The sequence below is a fragment of the Triturus cristatus genome, chromosome 6 (genome assembly GCF_964204655.1).
Source record: "Triturus cristatus chromosome 6, aTriCri1.1, whole genome shotgun sequence".
Classification (NCBI taxonomy): Eukaryota; Metazoa; Chordata; class Amphibia; order Caudata; family Salamandridae; genus Triturus; species Triturus cristatus.
This window is the reverse complement of record NC_140589.1, coordinates 483,282,152-483,301,497: the sequence shown is the minus strand read 5'-3', so window position 1 is coordinate 483,301,497 and position 19,346 is coordinate 483,282,152. Positions and strand designations below refer to the sequence as shown.

Below are 19,346 nucleotides of genomic sequence, written 5' to 3'. Positions count from 1 at the left end.
ACCTATTGATTTAGGTTTTCTGAATGTAAGGGAAGGGTATTCTCCCACATACTCCTTAAGATCTTCATCATTTCTAAGTACATCCCAGAATTTTTTGAGGCTTTTCCTCACTTCCCAAGCTTGGTTGTTAAAGGTAGTGATATATCTTAAACATTCTTTTGTATCTTTTGTCAATTGCCTCCCCACGGGACATAACAATTCTTGTCTGTTTAACATCTCAACTTTTTTTGAGGCCTCATTAACCAGGGTTTTGTCGTATCCTCTGGCTAGGAATCTCTCAGTCATGACTTGTTTTTCTAACAGATAGTGTTCATCATCGCTGCAATTCCTGCGTGCTCTTAGCAGTTCTCCAAATGGAATACTGCGAATTAAATTTTTTGGGTGACAGCTGTTGGCATGTAATAAACTGTTGCCGAAAGTTGCCTTCCTGAACAGTTTGGTACTCAATCTATTCTCCTTGATTAAAAGTTGCAGATCGAGGAATTCGAGACTGGTGGCATTGATATTACAGGTAAATTGTAGATTAAGCTCGTTGTGATTCAAGCTTCGGACAAACTCATGAGCCATGCTTTCTGTTCCATTCCATATACAGAAGATGTCATCTATATACCTTAACCAAAGGACGGCGTGGTCTTTAAATAGTCTGATGTTGTTGACTACATGCTCCTCCCACCAGCCAAGATAGAGTCCTGCAAAGCTGGGGGCGAAGCAGGTTCCCATCGCCGCCCCTTGTGTTTGTTTGAACATTTGGTTGTCAAAAATGAAAAAGTTCATGCTAAGACATAATGTAATCATGTCCAATAGCATCTCAGTGTGGAAAAGAAATGACAATGATCTGTTTTTCAAAAAGAATCTACATGCTTGTATCCCTAGATCTTGTGGAATGCATGTATAGAGACTGCTCACGTCCATGCTCATAAGTCAGTAGTTGGAATCCCACTCCACATTGTTAATGAGTCTTAGAAAATCGCTCGTGTCTCTAACATAAGAAGGTAATGACTGGACTAGTGGTTGCAAAAAATGGTCTACATATTTAGAAACATTTTCAAGGAGACTATCACGTGATGAGACTATTGGCCTCCCTGGTGGCTTCGTAGCATTTTTATGAATTTTGGGGAGGAGATAAAGTACCGGAATCTTGGGATTCTTACAGTGTAAAAATTTGAATTCATCATCACTGATCAAACCGTTGTTTCTCCATAGTGTTAGTTTTTTGCCCACTTCACTAACTGCTTTGTCATATTCAGTTTTATTGGAGATACTGTATCTCGCTGTGTCTGATAATTGTAGTCTGCCTTCCTCTAGGTACATTTCACGTGGCCAGATCACCACATTCCCCCCTTTATCGGATTTTTTGATGACAATATCTGCATTGGATTCAAGCTCATTTATGGCCTGTCTTTGTTTTCTAGTTAGATTGGGCCTTGACACTGACTTACATTTGGCTAGCTTTTTCAATTCGTTAATCATACCTCTTTCGAAACAAACTATTGCTTCGTTTGTGATTTGTGGAAGGAAGACGGATTTGGATTTGAAAGCAGTGTGTCCTCCAGCCTCAAGATCAATCTCAGTATCAGCTAAATTAACCAGAGGGTCTTCTGAAAAACCTGCCACTTCTGCTAGCTCATGGACCGTCTGTAACACCTCAATATCGTCAATAGCCAAATTAGAAGGTGTACTGGGTATTATCAATGGTTTAGTGCTCTTTTTCCCTGCAAACCATTTTTTGAGTTTCAACTTTCTAACAAAGAAGAAAAGATTAATGCGAGCCTCTGTATAATCAAAAGAGGCCGTAGGACAGAATGACAAACCCAAAGATAAAACATCCAATTGTTCTTGAGTTAATATAAAACCAGAGAGATTTACCACTGTCTTAATATCCATCATTTTTTGGCAAATCGGCCCCTTGTTCGAGTTCCCACCGGGCTGTCTGTTGGATTTATTTGCTTTGGTCTGTTTCCTCCTCTGCCGCCTCTGCCACGATTTCCTCTTGGGCTTCCGCTGTGTGCCTGTACATTTGTTCTTTCTTTGGCCATCAGCGTATACTCCTTTAAAAGACGTGCTTTTACTGAATTCAAGTCTTGTGGTATTGCGGCTGCTGTTTCTTCGATGTTGTTAATGTCTATATTAGATGTAGTGGCTACCTCTTCAGTGTCAGAGTTTGGTATGATAGCCGCTTCCTGATGTCTACTTCCGGTATCGACGTCCTCATCAGTATCATTCCTTAGTTTTTCAAATTTCTTGCCAAAGGTGAGTATCTGGCCCTTGTTGTAATCGATTTCATCTCTTTGAAATTTGCTTAATTTTTTCTCTTTAATGTCTTCTTCTATTTTGGACAATTTCTTATCCATTTTCGCCATTTCCACTCCAGGAGTAATAAATATACTATTCTTAATACAGTATGTGCAACAGTATATACATGTATGTAATTTGTATCATATTTTTAGTAAAAAGTATTTTTATCTAGTGTTTACTTTTTAGGTATAATTTACTTATAAATATTTTAAATTTGTCTGCAGTTTATTTGTTACATGTATTTTTTATTTGATGTGTATGTATTTAGTTATATTGGGATTTAAAAAAAAATGAGAATTAAAATATGGATTATATTAAATATTATTTAAAAATAGTTGTATATGTGTATTTAAATATAAATATATTTAATTTAGATTATATTAATTTAATTTTCTATGTCAAAATATGTAATAATTACTGTTTTTAACTTTAAATTTTGAAAAACAATTTGTTTGTGTATTTTTTCATATCAGTGTAAAATGATATATGTTTTCGATATTTTTGTACATACCCTTTTTAGGCACAATATTTCTGTTTCACAATATTTTTAGATTTTTATATTGTGTCAGAGAACTCCTGCACCAACAGGATCTGCCTTAACCTGCAACTGGACCTGCCTGAGCCATGCTGGCCTCGGCTAGAGTGAGTTCTTGATCCCCAAAAGGTGATTCCCTAGGTCCCAGACCCTTTGCTGGCATCAGAGAGCATTGCTCTTCAAGAAAAGGTGAATTCCTTAGGTTATGGGGTCTTTGTGACTGTGAACGGGCCCATTTGTGAAGAGACTCTGCTGCCCATGACAACCACCAGTGCGAATATCTGGTGAAAACCACTCAGTGGCCACCAGCGACAACTGGCATTGTGAGATCTGTACTTTGCACTACAGTAATGACAGTCCGCAATGATCATGAATGAGAAGCTCCAGCAACAAATGTCTGCATCTCCCGACTGGATATTCACTTAACAGTGATGACATTCCATGATGCCAGGCCTGATATTCGCACTACAGCAATGACCATCCACGACACTCTCCCTGCTCCTCGTGGCCTCCTTCACCGCTAAGTGAACTCTTCATGCCTGACTTTGAGAAGGTAACTTTTTGAACTGGAGTAACCTGGTCCCTGTACTCAGTCCACATTCTGTCACAGTCAGCCTGAACTTGATACTTTCCCTCGGGCTAGCATGACCGGATAACCACGAGTGGCGTTTTTTGATTTTAGACTACTGATTAGATTTAATCTTTTTCTGTGTGATTTTATTTATTAAAATGTATCCTATTTTATAAATTGGTTTGGGATTTTTCTTGTGTAGTGTTTTCACTTCATTACTGTTTGTGTGATGCATAAATACTTTACACTTTGGGGCCGATTACGATCCTGGAAAAACCCGGTACAAACCGTGGGTCGGAGCGTTTTCTCCGTCCGACTCGTACCGGGTTGTAAAACTTTACAAACATGCAATTACGATTCGTACGGAAACACCATTTCCGTACGAATCGGAAAAAAGACCAACCGACAGAAAAATACATACAAATGTGATCCGGGACACCGCGGACGTGACGTCCGGACGGAGTTAGGCATGTTTTTACGTACCAGCAATTACGATTCGCACCGACTGCAGTCCGGATGGGAATATTTTTACGGCACCCAAAAAGTGCCGGATAAGCTAAGTACGCGGCGATGCGAGCTGATTAGGGGGCCCGGTACGTGCCGTACCCCCCCCGTATGTACGGGGCGTACCCCCGTACCCCCCAGCCCCCCGTATGTACGGAGCGTACCCCTGTACCCCCCAGCCCCCGTATGTACGGAGCGTACCCCCCAGCCCCCGTATGTACAGTGCGGACCCCCCAGCACCCCGTATGTACAGTGCAGACCCCCAGGGGGTACGCCGTACATATGGGGGGCTGGGGGGTACAGGGGTACGCCCCATACATACGGGGGCTGGGGGGTACGCTCCGTACATACGGGGGGCTGGGGGGTACAGGGGTACGCCCCGTACATACGGGGAGCTGGGGGGTACGCTCCGTACATACAGGGGGCTGGGGGGTACGCTCCGTACATACGGGGGGCTGGGAGGTACAGGGGTACGCCCCGTACATACAGGGGGCTGGGGGGTATGCCCCGTACATACGGGGGGCTGGGGGGTACGCTCCGTACATACGGGGGGCTGGGGGGTACAGGGGTACGCCCCGTACATACGGGGGGCTGGGGGGTACGGCGCGTCCCTCCGCGGGGGGGGCTGGGGGTACGGCGCGAACATACGGGGGTGGGGGGGGGGTACGGCACGTACCGGGCTCTTGTTTGGACATCTCCATGGTTGCTATGGGAGTTCGCTCCAGACGGTCTTTTTTCCATACAGTTGTACAATCGGACGGATGGGACGGATCGTAATTGCGCATTTGGACTTCAGTTTTTACATTTGTACGTAAAAATGTCCGGGGACGTGTCGGAGACTTTTCCCGACCCGAGGACGTGTGGGGGAATATTCCCAATGCGATTTGTATGAACTTTTTCCCATACGAATCGTACTTGGCAGTTTGTACGGCGCTTTTACCATTTGTACGGAAAAAAGTCCAGATTCAATTCGGTTGGGGACATTTTTTCCAGGATCCTAATCGGCACCATTGTCTTTAAGTTGACCTTAACTGCTTTGTGCCAAGCGTCCACAGGTTGAAGCACAGAATAATTTAGTGACTTTTGAGATTCACCCTGTCAATGATTGTGCTTGTTGCTTTAGAAGGGATCATCCTAACCAATAACCTCATTTATTACAGAGAGGCACTGTGGGATAGTGTGCATTAAGGACAAAGTACATGGAGGCACCCTCGGTCCCATGAACAATACCGGCCAACGTGCGGTGCGTGACTGCATGCATGAGCATTAAACAAACTGGTCCCACAAAGGTCAGTGTAGTGTGCTGAGGGGGCCCCCACACACCGCAGGGGATGAAGTAGCTATAACATAATGTTACATTGTGTTGAATGCACTCGGCTGCTCTGTGCTGAGGGAAGATACGTTTGCATTTATATGAATTAAGTTTTGGAAACTGTTTATGCTGTATAAGCGAGGGGCCCAATTATGAGTTTAGCAGTGAGAACCGCCTGCTGTATTATTACGTTTTAGTCACTGGCGGGTGGTTTCTTTGGCGTTCCCACGGCAGTACCTATAAAATAGGCAAATGTCTATGTCAAAGCAAGTTCGAGCACGGCATGGACTGTGAAGCTCATGCCGTGCTAGAACTGGGGGTTCATGCACACAGAGAGGCACATGTTGTGCCCCCTTGTGTGCATCCACATGGAGTGAGGCACAAGGGAGCCCTGTAGGGCCCTCTTTGTTTCCTCACCACCACTGTTTTCATGAAAAAAGACCTCCATGAAATCAGCGGAGTGAGTAATGTCATAAATATGCTTGGCAGGACCGCGGCAGTCCTGCCAAGAATATTACTGCCTCGAGACTGCTGCACCTCTGCCAGGGAACGGCGGTTCCCTGGCGTAGTCGGATTTCGCATTCGGAAGACAGTCACTGCCGCCCACCACGGGTTTGGCAGTCCAGGGACCGCCAGACTCATAATTGGACTCGAAGTGTGAATGAAGTAGGAGTTGCTCTGTTGTAAGTGTTGCAAGAGTAGAGGTACGCAGCTTAATTAGCTGTATTTGCTCTGCAGCACGGTAAGAATGTTCTGCCCACACATGCTTATAACTGCCGTGCAAAACATGAAAAGTATTTAAATTATGCGAAAGTAGGTAAGTATAGTGTATGGTCGCTTCTAATTACTTTTAGTAGAAGATCTACCAGTTTACACAATATGCTTCAGTCTTTTTTGCACTTTAAACCGCTGCCATGCACAAAGATTTAAAATGCTCATGAGTGGAGAAAGACGAATGCAAACATTTATAGTACTGTGTGGCCTGGTCGTGTTCAATGACACTAGCTAAAATAAGTACTTCAGAACTATGTTAATGCAGCGATTCCAGTAATAAGTCTAACATGGGATAGAAATGTCAGTTTGCACCATCATGAAATGTAATCACAATTACAGTATCTAGAATCTGCTCAAAAAAATATGTCCTGTATTATTCAGTACAAGTACACAAAATGCAAACCTTGCCTCTTTCAAAAGAGATACTTTTGTTGAGCTGTAGGGAATCAGTTTCCCCAAGAGAAAGTAAAAAACTACAGCAACGCCAAAATAATGGTCTAATTATAAATGAAAGTGTGCGGCGCAGGGCTGCTCTCTCATCACATTAAAACGAGTTGTACGGCTGCACTCTTGGATGTGCCCAGCTCAGGGGGTATTCTGATGTTTACAGTGTGAATAAAAAGACATTTGCGTTGACTATCCATTTGCAGCGCGGCTAAATGTAAAGTGTAATAAAAACACCTTAAATAATCACATCAACACTGGTGATTAGGAGAACAGGTTTGGCCATCCCTTTCAATAGAACGGCACATCTATTACACTCAAACAAACCCAGCCTTTGGAGTGCTGGGCCCTCACAGCGGCCCTAGGTTAGTAACACCGCTGTTCAAAGATAATAAAATAGACCCTAGAATTCAGAAGCGTGACTGGGACATGGGCGAAAGGGCATCTGTTACACATTATGAAGATATGCTTTAAAGGGTAGCAGCGATTTACGCAGCAATGGAAAAGGAGTAATGGGGCATTTATCTTCCACACATCATTGCATCCACTGCTCCTGGTTGCTTCCCTTGATCAATGCAGTAATTAAGCCGCTTAGGGCAGACTCACGGACCACCTGCTTTCCGCAGCCCCATATGGATTCACAATGGAATTAATGTACTCCACGCAGATGCATCTGCATTTAAATGCTATGGGAATACAATGTATCTGCTTAAATGTGTTCCCACCTCTTGGAATCCTTTAGGGGTTTCCACATGCTGCAAACTCCCGCGCATTAATAATTTAACACAATCCTGAGGAGGAAAAGCACAAGCTGGATAAAATGGCTTCAGAAGTCTATTCATATTTTTAGAAGCATTCCATTATTCTAATTCTAAATAATGTTCAGCTATGCGAATAACATAATTTCTCCTTTAACTTACATTTTACTGTACACTTCAAAGAGTATGAGCAAACAACATTTAATATGTTATTTAAAAGTACTGTTTTAGCTTGTGCGGATTCAAACCATGATACCAAATACCAAAAATGATTGCTCTTATAAGGGTAATTGAACGAAAGTAAACTCTAATGCCTCTATTACGAGAGTGGCGTTTTGGAATTAACCACTGTTCTGGATGTCAATTCCACTTGATTATTTCAAGCTGTAAGTGGTGTGTAATGTACTGTGTAAGTTCTATAAATGGTAACATGTATGTGGTACCAAGTGTACCCAGTGTCAGTATGCTTCAATCCTGCCTTTGTTTGGTGCTACTTGAAGACCTTTTGTGAGCCAAAATCCATTTTGACCAGTGGCGGCACCTGGAGGGAGTGCTGCGGGCGGTGAGGCAGAGGAGGGGGGGGAAAGGGGGTAGTAAGCTCCGGCATACGGCCGAACAGAGGGGCATATTATCAAGCCAGGCGATAAAATTTTCGCCGCTTCAGCGGCAGAAAACTGCGGCTAAAACGGCGATAATGGGCTTGATAATATGCTCTATGGAATTCCAATTGAAGCCCATGTTAGATGTCCTTCACATTTAACATGGGCTTCAATTGAAATTCCATAGAGCATATTATCAAGCCCATTATCGCCGTTTTAGTGGCAGTTTTCTGCTGCCAAAGTGGCGATAATTTTATCGCCTGTTTTGATAATATGCCCCAGAGTTAGGTAACTAAATAAAATGAAATACATTGCGCGCGCTGCATCGCCATTTGGCGTTGCAGCCCACGCAATGTAATTTGTTTTATTTATTTATTTACTTATCTACGTGAATTAAAAGTTATCGCTCATGCCGATGACATTGGAATTTTCTCTTCAGACTGGGCAACGGCTTTGGTCTCAATTCAGGAGGTGGTTGAAAAGTTTGGCCGATTTTGTGGGTATAAATTGAACCCTCATAAAACTCAAGTTCTCCATAATTTTGACCCGGATACACCTATTACGGGTGGTTGTACTATCACAACCTATTTGGGAGTAGTAATCTCTCCTCGTGTCAAACAGGAATGGAAACTTAACTATGAGCCATTGCTTCATTCGGTTACTCAAAGCTAAAAGAAACAGAACAAACGATACCCATAATTGGTAGATGCAACATCATTAAAATCATCACTTTGCTTAAGTTTCTATACCTGTTTCATGCTAGCCATCTTTGCATCCCCAACTTTTTTCTTTAAAAAACTGGAAGGCGCAACCACGTGACAGAAATTTTGGGAATCTGGTACACTACATAATCGACCGCCATCCGCATATCCCAGGCAATATCCTGGCAAATAATGTTCAACACAATAAGAGTGTTTAGTAAACTGCAGGTTTGTGAGTGGGTGTGGTTAAATGACAAGAGCTTTTTACACAGCTCAAAAATAATAAAGATAAAATGTGCACAAATTGTTTTTACTAGGATGCTTTATTTTACACAAGTCATAGATTGATAATAACACCACCAACATTAATGTGACAGGTGTGCCTATTTTTCGCCACAGAGATAGTCAATCTGTGGATGGATTTTGCTACTGCCATCCTCAGGCTGTGCTCCACATCCACTAATTTTACAGCGTAAAATATCTGTGAAATGCTCTAATTTCTCATAGGTGAGGGCCCGTTTTGATCTAAAAAAACGTTATGGTTGTTGCATGAAACAAACGCATTTCTCTGAAAATAGTAATAGACTTTCCCACATCAACCACATTCAAAAGAAATGAAAAAAAACGGTATTCACAAGAATCTGTTTAGGAATTATTCCAGGCCATCAGGGCAAAAACAGAGCTGTCTCTATCAAGGGCCCCCCTGAAAGACTGGATTGCATTGCATGTAAATGTGTACTTTTGTACTTTAGGACAAAAACGTGATGGGGCACGACATGCCCATACTTGTTTACAGGGGCGCAACCAGACCCGAACTTCGGGGGGTGGGGGGGCTAACACTCCCAGCCAGGGCTGTCCATAGCACTGGCCGCACACAGTGCAACAGTATTTTTGGCACCCCCTCCCCCATTTCCTCCTTCTCCATGAATTCCCACACTACCACTCACCTACAGTGCACCTCATTCTCTATAGCACCTTTCTGACAAACATTTCATTTTTTTATAGCACTAATCATAGTTTACTCAGACTCAGTTCTTTGATCTGCATGGTAGACATTCTTTGTAGCAGGCACATTATCCCTCTGCGCTGTGTGGGTAGCTGGAGTGCACATGTGAGTGCACAGTGAGCGATGAATCAGTGTGAGAGTGAGATGAGAGGAGTGACAAGGTGAGTGAGGTGACCATATGAATTTGGGTGTGGATGTAAGTGCAGAGTGGGACGGATGAATGTATGGTTAGTGATGGGCTTATTTGAGTGAGATTGCAGATTGAGCAGTGAGGGGGACAGGTGAGCGAAGTGTCACATGAGTGCAGGTTGAGTAGTGTGCTCGTGTGACTGCAGGGTGAGGTACAGGGCGAACAGCGCAAGTGCATTGTGAGTGCAGAGCGATCACTGTGAGTGCAGGTTGAGCTGGTGAATGCTGTGAGTGCATGGGGATCAGTGTGAGGGCACTGTGATCTCTGTGAGTGCAGGGTGAGCATGAAAGTGAAGGGCGAGAATGGGGAGAGTTGTCTGAATGCAGGGTACATTCCCAGACACTTGAGGTAACTCAGCATGTTATTGATAGCGGCGTAGGGTTTCAGATATGTTAAACTATTGCTATTATGGCATTAACCAGGGATTGAGGGGGAGGAAATAAATAATGTGCTGATCTTGCAACAAACTTCCAGTTTTATTATTAGGGTTGCCAGCTCATTATTTTGATGTCCCATGCGGTACACAAATAAGCAGTCACCTAAAGCTGTATTCTCAGTACTTATCTGTGCGTACTTTGAACAGCAAATTTTGTTCTAGGGCTGCTTGAATGATCCTTGACTGATATCTAAAGGGAACAACGACAGAAAAGTCACATTACAAATGAATACAAACTTCTTTATTTATAACCTGTATTTAGTGTCAAGACATTCAACTTGCAGGCTCTTTAAACCACACTTGGCTGGAATTTTCTTTTGGCAACTTGAAGCCATTTTAGCCATGTGGACGTTGTGCGCCTGCCTGCGTAATTTTAAAAGAAACGTGGTCTCCTTTCTGGGATGAGGAGGGGGTTCAATTCCTATTATTCAGTTGCAGTGGGAGGCAAGGAGTCTCCTCTGCTATGAAACCAAACACAAAGGAACAGACAGTCCACAGTGGACTGTCTGTTTGTTTGCTTTTGGTTTTAGCAGAGGAGACTCCTTGCCTCCCACTGCAGTTAAAGTATTTCAACTGCAGGAATTATCCAGCTAATTGGAAAAGAGATTGTTAGGGCAGTTTGAGCAAGGGCTCTGTTCTGGAAGTTCATTTCTCCTTCTGTGACTTTGATACTTTTATCAGAATCAAGGTTTACTGTGCTGAGAGAACAACAGAGGCACCTCCTGCGATTGTCTTTTTTTATGAATTTGTAAAATTCTTCCTTCATGCTATCGACAAATTGTTCTGCTGTGCTCAGCCAGTGATAAGTTGTTGCTGTTTTTATATGTTCTCCAGAAAAAAACATCTCTAAAGCTTGTGTCTCATTGCAGATTAATATGCAGAGGCAATATACCGGACTGTATCAGTTACACATATCTGGTGTTTGAAATTACTTATGGGTGTACATTCAGTGCCATGATTGCATTTGTGGTGCCCCCATGTTTTGAAGTTTTACAACGTTACTTTGTTAGTCTGAGTGATAAGATCTGAAACGGTTAGCTTGTGAAATTAAAAAGAATGAGCACGTCGTGCCCCATCGATTTCCCCTCCCTCCCCCTCCCTCCAACCCTCTGTTTCTACCGAACACCGGCCAATCCCACCCCCTTCGAAAAAGCTCTCTTACCTTTTGTAGTTTTCATTTCAGCAAAGTCCTTTATAACCAGGCGACGGGAAAACCCAGGAAACAAAGAAGAAAGGGCAGCAAGCAGTGGAATGCTGGAACTTTATGCACGCAAATTTCGCGGCACTTCCTGCAATCTCTGCTGCTGTCCCATCATTGGTGGAACGTCAGTGGTGACGTTCCTACCTGCTGATTAGCTGCTGCTGCTCCGGAGTTCTCCTATCAAAAATCCCCATTTGAAATGGGTGACAACTTGCGATCCGATCGTAGCACAGTACAAGTTAAACAAAGGAAAGCTTTTGCAGTGCGCGCCCCCCCTGGGATGGTGGTGCGCCCCCCCAGGGGGACACACCCCATAGATTGAAGAACTCTGGCATATGGTATGAAATTCTTGAGTATTGCTCACGGTCCTTCGATGATCTAGCACAATACTCTTATTTCCAGCTTTGTAATAACCCTATCCTCCCGGATGTATTCCACCACTCTATCACTCAACAGTGGGCAAACCACAGGATCGAGTGACTTGGCCAGCTTTATGACTCTGATTGCTTTCGCGCCTCTGCATCCTTACAATTTGCTTTACAATCTTCTGCAGAAAACCTTTTTTTTTGTTCAATATCTTTATATTTTAAAAAGAAGGAGTTCATACAGATATAATAAAATGCAATACAAATTAAAGGAAATATAGACACAAAAATAGAATTCATGACATAAAAAATAGTGAATCACAAATAGTACCGAAACCATATCAAATATCCAAGGAATGTCTATATTAGAATGTTAACAACAAATTAATTGTATTGCATAGACACCACAACCTTTTTTAAATACTTACAAATAAGAGATTATTTTTTGAGACGACAACTGATACAAACACCACACTCTCATTATGTACTTACATGCTCGTTAATTTTTAAGCAGAAATCACGAACTAGAACAATATACTCACAATTCCGTCTATATAGGAGTGATGACATTCAACGCCTTGCTGACAGATGGAGTCAAGCCTTAGGCATAACTACTACTTCTTCAGAAATTGTCTCTGCTTTAGACATCTTAGATAGCTCTATTTACTCTATCAGCCTAAGTTGCAGCAATTTAGAAACATCTGCATGTTATATTACACTCCTGAAAAGATTGGGAAATGGGCACAAAGGTTACGGATGGATAGGTGTGGTGGCGGATACAGGGCACGGTGCCCAAAGTGCGGATTGATCACTGCCAATATTGTTCATATGCTGTCTACCTGTGCCAAGATGTATACTTTCTGGGGGAATGTAATACAATTTATTGGTCGTCGCTTAGGCCAGGATTTTCCCCCTACCAATAAGGAGCTATTGTTTAGGTCTCATAGAGAACACTGACCGAGAGTTGAGAGTTCTCTTTTCTATCGTTTTAGTTGCTGCCCGTCTCTGCATTGCAAGAGCATGGATCTCACCAAACCCCCGGCATTTCCTGAATGGTGGTTCTTCATGAAAGTACTACATGAGAGGGAAAGTAAAAGTATAAAAAGCACAATATAAAATATACATTCCAAAAAATACAACTTTCATGATTCAAATAGTAGCAGTAATTTGTTTAAAACAGTAGATTTGAAAGCAGGATTAGATTCATAATTCATAAGACAAATGGTCCAGCTGCCTATTCTTCCATGAAAGGAGCAAATACGAGGCCATGGTAGAACATTCTAATTCATTAAATAATAATTGTAAAAAATACAGAGCTGGGCGACACTGAGTAAAATGATATTTATGCATACGTGGCCAAATAAATCTTTTGCGGTGCGTCTTATAAAATTTACAAAAAAAGGGAATGTGTAGATTTGATTGTGGAGAGAAGTCAATGCACGGACAGGGTAGAAGATCCGCTATAGAATAAATACCAGCTGGAAAAGAAAGCATACAAGGAATGAGGTTCAAACAAAACCGTACTAGAATAAATCAATGGCGTGAATTGGTCACAAAAAATTTGTATCTCGGGCGCCTTCCTGTTCAATTGGGCTCTCTAAATGAATTTTATGAAAGCTTTCGAGCAATTTAATTTCGATTGCTCCAGTGTCTTTGATTAAAAAAGATCTTTTAATTTCTTTATTTGATATTATGATGCAGGTTGAAGGAGATGTGAATAGTCGGCCTAAACCAAGACAAGTGAGGCTGTTTTTAAAATATAATAACAACGGAATCTTTAGCACATGTTCCAAGGTGAGACAACCTAATTATGTTGTCGATATAAGGGACATCCAGCTTGGTGTGGCATAAAAAGTTAGAACAACTGGCTGGAAGGCCAATGAGTCTTTTCCAAAATAAATTTTCGATGGTCTGGAGAGTGATGGCATTGGTGTATTCCCAAATTCCTGCCCCGTAAGTTGCCACTGATATTGGTTTGGCAGATTAAACCTTTTTGATTATCTCAAGGGGGTTTGCACCCAGGTTCTTTGTTAAGGAATTAAGTGCTATTATACTTTTTTCCAGTTCTAGGCCTCTAGTTATGATCATGTTGGACCAGGATAGTTGTCTCTCAAAGGTTATTCTGAGATACGAAAAGGTGTTAGTATGGGCCAGTTCACTTCCTTCTATATAAAAATGTGGAGGCCTCTTCTCTCTATGTCCAGTTATTAAAACAAGAGACTTTGCCTCATTTGTTTTTAGATCTAGGCTAGTCATGTAGTTTACATAAATCCCTAATAGTTATTGTAAGGTTCGATAAGTACGAGCAATCAAGAAAGCATTGTCTGCATATATCAGAATTGGGGTGCATACATTCTTTATCAATGGGACGTCTGGGGTGGAGTTCAGTTGTTGTGCTTCTACCCCATTCATGTAGATGGAAAAGAGGAATGGGGCAAGAACACACCCCTGGCAGACTCCCCTTAAAATTGGTAATGACCTACAGCACTCACCCTGGTTTCTGCAGTGCAGTCAATGCTGAAGAAGAAAGTTTTCTAATAATGGTAGTTATTGTATCGTCTATACCCATTTCTGCCATTATTTCCCAGAGACGGTGATGGGTTACGCTGCCGAGAGGTCCATAAATGCCAGATATAGTTTCTCCTGCTCTGCTTAAGTATACTTGGCGATTAGTAGGGTCAGGTTGAGACTTTGGTATCACTCCCCTTTTTGAACCCCTATTGAACTGGATCAAGATGTATTGTTTGTGGCCCATTCCTGTAATCTGTTAAGTAAGACACAACCCATCAATTTGGCGGTACTATCTAATAAAGAAATTGGACTAAGGTTTTTGGGCTGGTTTTGTCTCCTTTTTTGTGAATTGTAATTATAATAGACCTCTTCCACGAATCAGGTGGATCCACTGCGGCTATTACATTAAAAACGTTAGTGAGCACCGGCCCCCACAGTTCGCTATGCCCCATATAAAGGTCTACTGGAGTGCCATCTGGGCCAGAGGCTGTATTAGTGGAGGACTGTGCGAGGGCCAATCTAATTTCCTGTAAGTTGAAACACAAGGGCCGATCTGTGGGGGGGGGCTATTTGGTGGCAACTGGCTAGCCAACCCCTCTGTATGAGAGTTATAAATAGAGGAAAAGTGTGCAATCCAAGAATCCTCATCCACATGGATCGCAGTGCTTGGATCTTCCAAAGGTTTAAGGAATGGGGCATTAATAACTCTCTGAAAATTCCTAGAGTTTTTGGAGAGAGCCGCTTGGTGAAGTTTCTCCCAAGCGTCTTCCTTGAGAGTTTTGGTTCTTTTCTTCCTGATCTCTGAGTAACAAAGCCGTAGGGTCTTCACCAGTGATGTGTCCCTTGGGGTAGATCCAAGTGCTATATGTAAATTTGAAAGGGCCTTTGTGCTTAGGGCCTGGATTGTTATAGAGGTTCCTCTTTCCCTAGTTATTGACTTTTTTGGCTCTGACAATATCCTTTCGAAGGCTGTTATTGTCGGTATTAGGTCAGGGATTGCTGCCAGACAGGTCATAATATCGTCAAGACAATTGCCAAACACACCTGTGATAAATTTCACCTTATCTACCATTTCACATTTTAAAATGATCCCATTTTTCCTTGTTATCACTGGGTTAATATGTCTTGTCTAACCCAGAGCAGTTCCTGCCCATGTCAAGTTGGCAATTATGGCATGATGGTCACTAAATCCATATGGCATAATTGGAATACTAGAGATAGATTTACACAGGGACAAAGAAATCAATAAAAAAATTAGGTTTGAACCCTGACTGGTCAATTCAAAGGTATATTTTAATAAACCAGAGCTGAGGTCAATTGGATTCATGATTTCCAGGTCATTAATAAAAAATAGTCTATTCAGAGCAAACACAATAGGCATTGTGTGCAACATGGCAAATTTTATCACCTGAATCATTAAACAAGCTGCATACTATTTTATTTGGTAAAGTGCAGCAATGTGCGTTAAAATCACCCACCCATAGGATTTTTGGAGGCTGCTTAAGATTCTTAGCAAAGATATTAACATCTCTTTCCAGCATATCAACAATCTCTTTCATATTCGCCTTAAAGTTGTTATTATAATAATTCATTAAAAGAATGGTATCACCACTTGGTTCTTTTAAATGAAGAATGTGGTAATAGGAAGAAGCATTAAAAAATTATAAGACTACTAATTTTAAAGTGATTTTTAACAACGTTAAGATGCCTCCCCTTGCGCGTTCAGAAACAGAAGGGCAGGCTGGAGTATAGAAGGAGCAATAGCCGTCTAGATAAATTGGTCCTGTTTCCCATGTTTCCTGGAAGCAAACCAGGTCATGTTTATTAATATTTGCTAACTAATCTAAGTTAGACACTTTGGACTTTAGTCTAGAGATATTCCAGAAAGCTAGTTTGATATGGTCACTAGGAATAGGTGTTTGATTAGCAAGTGCCACCTGAATGTTAGGTGAACCGAGACCTAGGTCCTTAGGACTTTGAGATAAATTAGTAGAAGTCCCATTCCCCCCGTCAATCACACCTATCCAGGTCTTTAAGGGCGCTAAAATGGTTGTTAATGGGGACATGTGTGAAAGGGCGGCCTTGGGTAAGGTGAAGAGGCTCCTGATAATGTTTACTGTGTGAATTTTAAGAACTTTGGGCACTGTTAGATGGTCTGTCAGGTCTGTAGAAGACGCCAAGAGGTAGTGCAAACATCTGGGTTTGCTGTGTAGCTGTGTCAGGTAAGCGCCAAAACCATTTCTGAACCAGGTGGTGCGAATTAAACTTAACTACCACGCAGTCCCCCTGAAGAGTTTTCTTAGAATTCCCTACCCAAGCCATCCATCTTGCCATTAGGATACACGGTAATAACTCCCCTCGACCCCCCATGCTTGCTAATCAAATGGCATGCCTTGGTAATAAATTGATCCGTAGATTCTATCTACATTCGCCAGGACTATGACATAGGGAAAGGCAGCAGGGGGGAAGATCCACTCTTGAATCATTAGGAAGGTTTGTCCAATTTATCACTTCACTGTCATAGTCTCTAGAGCGTCTCGCTAATGATAGAGAAGATGGTTGATGCCCCCTGTGGTCACAAAGGATAAAAGGAAGAATGGTGAGAGGGTGAACGACTTGCGAATTTGAAGCTAGAGGGTTATTTTGAACTTCACCGACCCACAAATCTACTGATTTTGGGCCTCTTGCCCTAAGGACCTTGCTATCAGGTCTCCCACTGTCCCATGTAGTTGAAGAATGCTGAGGTATTACAGTAGGCTCAGAGGGTAGGATCATCTCCCTAGCCCCCACCTGATTGCGACCGTTAATCCTTGTGATAGTTAGATTTAGGGAAGCCAGAGTTGCCGCAATTTTACTTAGTCTGTCTGGGAAGGGCTGTATTAGGCAAGTGAAAGACAATTCCATTTTTAGTAGCAAAGCATCCACTGAACGCATTGAAGGTATGGAGGCTGTTGCAACCTCTGATACAATAGTAGATGTTGGCTTTGTAACTGATATTACACCCCCTATTTCCCTCAAGATAGACAATGGGAGCGTGAGCTCTTGCGTTACCCTGAGAGTTTTTACATTTATAGTGAGTTACAGTTTGCTTAGGTGGTAGAGGGGGAGAAGAAATTGACAGGTCTTCCACAGATGTATTTGGAGTCCCAATGTTAGTAAAAACAGGTGAGCAGCCGGGCACTGCTAAATCGCCTATTGATAGTCTGCCCTCTACAGTCTGGATCTCCCTGTTCAGAGCGTCTGAGGCTCTTATAAGGAAGGCATCTAAGGTGTTAGATGACTTACCTCCTTTAGTGGTAGATTTCCTTTTACCCATCTGCGTCAACCAGGCCAAATCCAAGTCCAGATCTTGATAGCAGATGAAGGAATGGACTGCTGGGGGAGATGGGAGATGTGGTCCACTCCCTGGCAGTTCTCCAGGCTCTCCCCTGGACCTCCCAAAGCACAGTGGGCGATGTGCGGCTCTCCCCGTGGGTCCCCACAGCACAATGGCAACCAGCAGTCGTCTGGTAAGGCACTTCACTATTTTCCTAGCTGCAACTTCCTGATGCCTGCAGGATGAACACAGTCCTTCTCCGCTGCCCACAAGTCACGGCTAAGCCCAGAACATCTACACGGGTATGAAGCTAAAAGAAACCTCGGCGGAAGTGGTAAACACCAAGAGAGAATGTGTCCTTGTTGAAGACTTTCTGGTGGAACGTAATACAATTTTTGGTCGTCGCTTAGCCCAGGGTTTCTCCCCTACCAATAAGGAGATTAAGAGGTCCATTACAATGACAGGCGGCACTGTAACGGTAAAAGGGACCGCCCGCCATATGTGCGGCGGTCCCGTGGTTGAAATTAGGATGCGCCCGCCACACTAGCAGGCGCATCCTGCATTTTTTATATTGCGGAAGTCGGTGTTGTTAGCAGCACCCGCCGCAAATTAAAAAAGGAATGTTGTGCATTTGCATGCACAACATGGCAGGCACCGCACAGTGCCAGCCACCTTGTGTATGCAAAGGTACCCCCCATGTGCACCCCCCCAACACCCTGGGGGCCTGCTACAGGCCCCCAACAGCAAAGTCCGCGAGCCTTTCCATGGCGGCAATGCCTCCATGAAAAGGCGAGTGACCACCTGCATCTTAATATGGATGGCGGTGTCTTGCAGACACCGCCACCATGTTAAGGCCCTTTTCCACCCGGTCGACTCGTCGACCGGCAGAAAACTGGCGGATGGTCTTCCAATCCACCGGGGTCCCCCCACCATCGTAATGTGGTGGGGGAAAAGGTAGGCAGGCGGTGAATGTTGGCGGGTGGATCCCCACCTCCATGCGGGCAGTGGCGATCTGCCCGCCAACATAATCGGCACCTATGTTAGGTCTCATAGAGAACACTGACCGAGGGTTGAGATAGCTCTTTTCTATCGTTTTAGTTGCTGCCCGTCTCTGCATTGCAAGAGCATGGATCTTGCCAAACCCCCCGGCCTTTCCTGAGTGGTGGGTTGTCATGAAAGTAATACATGAGAGGGACCGTGCATTGTCTGGAGTCAGAGGTATACAAAATTAGACCATATATGGGACAGGTTTATTTGATCTTCCTTGCATGTATATTCCTAAGGACTTAAGGCGACTATTTCTACTACTCTTTTATTCTTTTTTCTCATTTTTTTCTCTCTCTTTCTTTAGTATATTCAGATCTGGATTATAATTTATATGTACAAAATTATGTGCCCCTTGGGAAAACTTAATAAAATGTATATTTTAAAAAAGGATGCAGGGTGGTGTTCTGTTCCTCTAGCAGGATGGCCATCTGGGCTTCGCCCAGGACCATAAATAACTTCAAAGAGGCCTTTGCTGAAGTGAGTCCTGACCCCAAGTGATGTCCACAAGGTCCTAGATGCTTGGCTGGTGTAACAGTGTAGCCCTCCTAACTTGTTCTTTAACAAGTGACTTAAAAATGTTTTGGCTTCAAAGACCTAATTTTTTACGGACCTGATTATGAGTTTGGGGGTCTTTCTGTGGGCCACCATGCCAGTGCCCGGCAGGAAGACCGCTGAACTCATAGTCAAACTGCCCACCATACTACGAGTTGAATCCTGGCGGGCGGTGCATGCGGTCCCACAGTGGTACCTTTCTAAGGCTCAGAGGAGAGCCTTAGAAAGG

The 19,346-nt window shown here is 43.0% G+C and overlaps 1 long non-coding RNA gene across 1 annotated transcript in view; it reads right to left on the bottom strand.

Annotated features, from left to right (window-relative positions):
* LOC146817316 (uncharacterized) overlaps positions 1 to 11,430 on the bottom strand; it is a 60,726-nt gene extending 49,296 nt beyond the window's left edge. The window contains exons 1-2 of the long non-coding RNA XR_014962964.1: positions 11,288 to 11,430; positions 10,264 to 10,315 (exon numbers count right to left, since the gene is read on the bottom strand). This is a non-coding gene — a long non-coding RNA (uncharacterized LOC146817316). The remainder of the gene's footprint in view (positions 1 to 10,263; positions 10,316 to 11,287) is intronic.
* Positions 11,431 to 19,346: the final 7,916 nt, after the last annotated feature.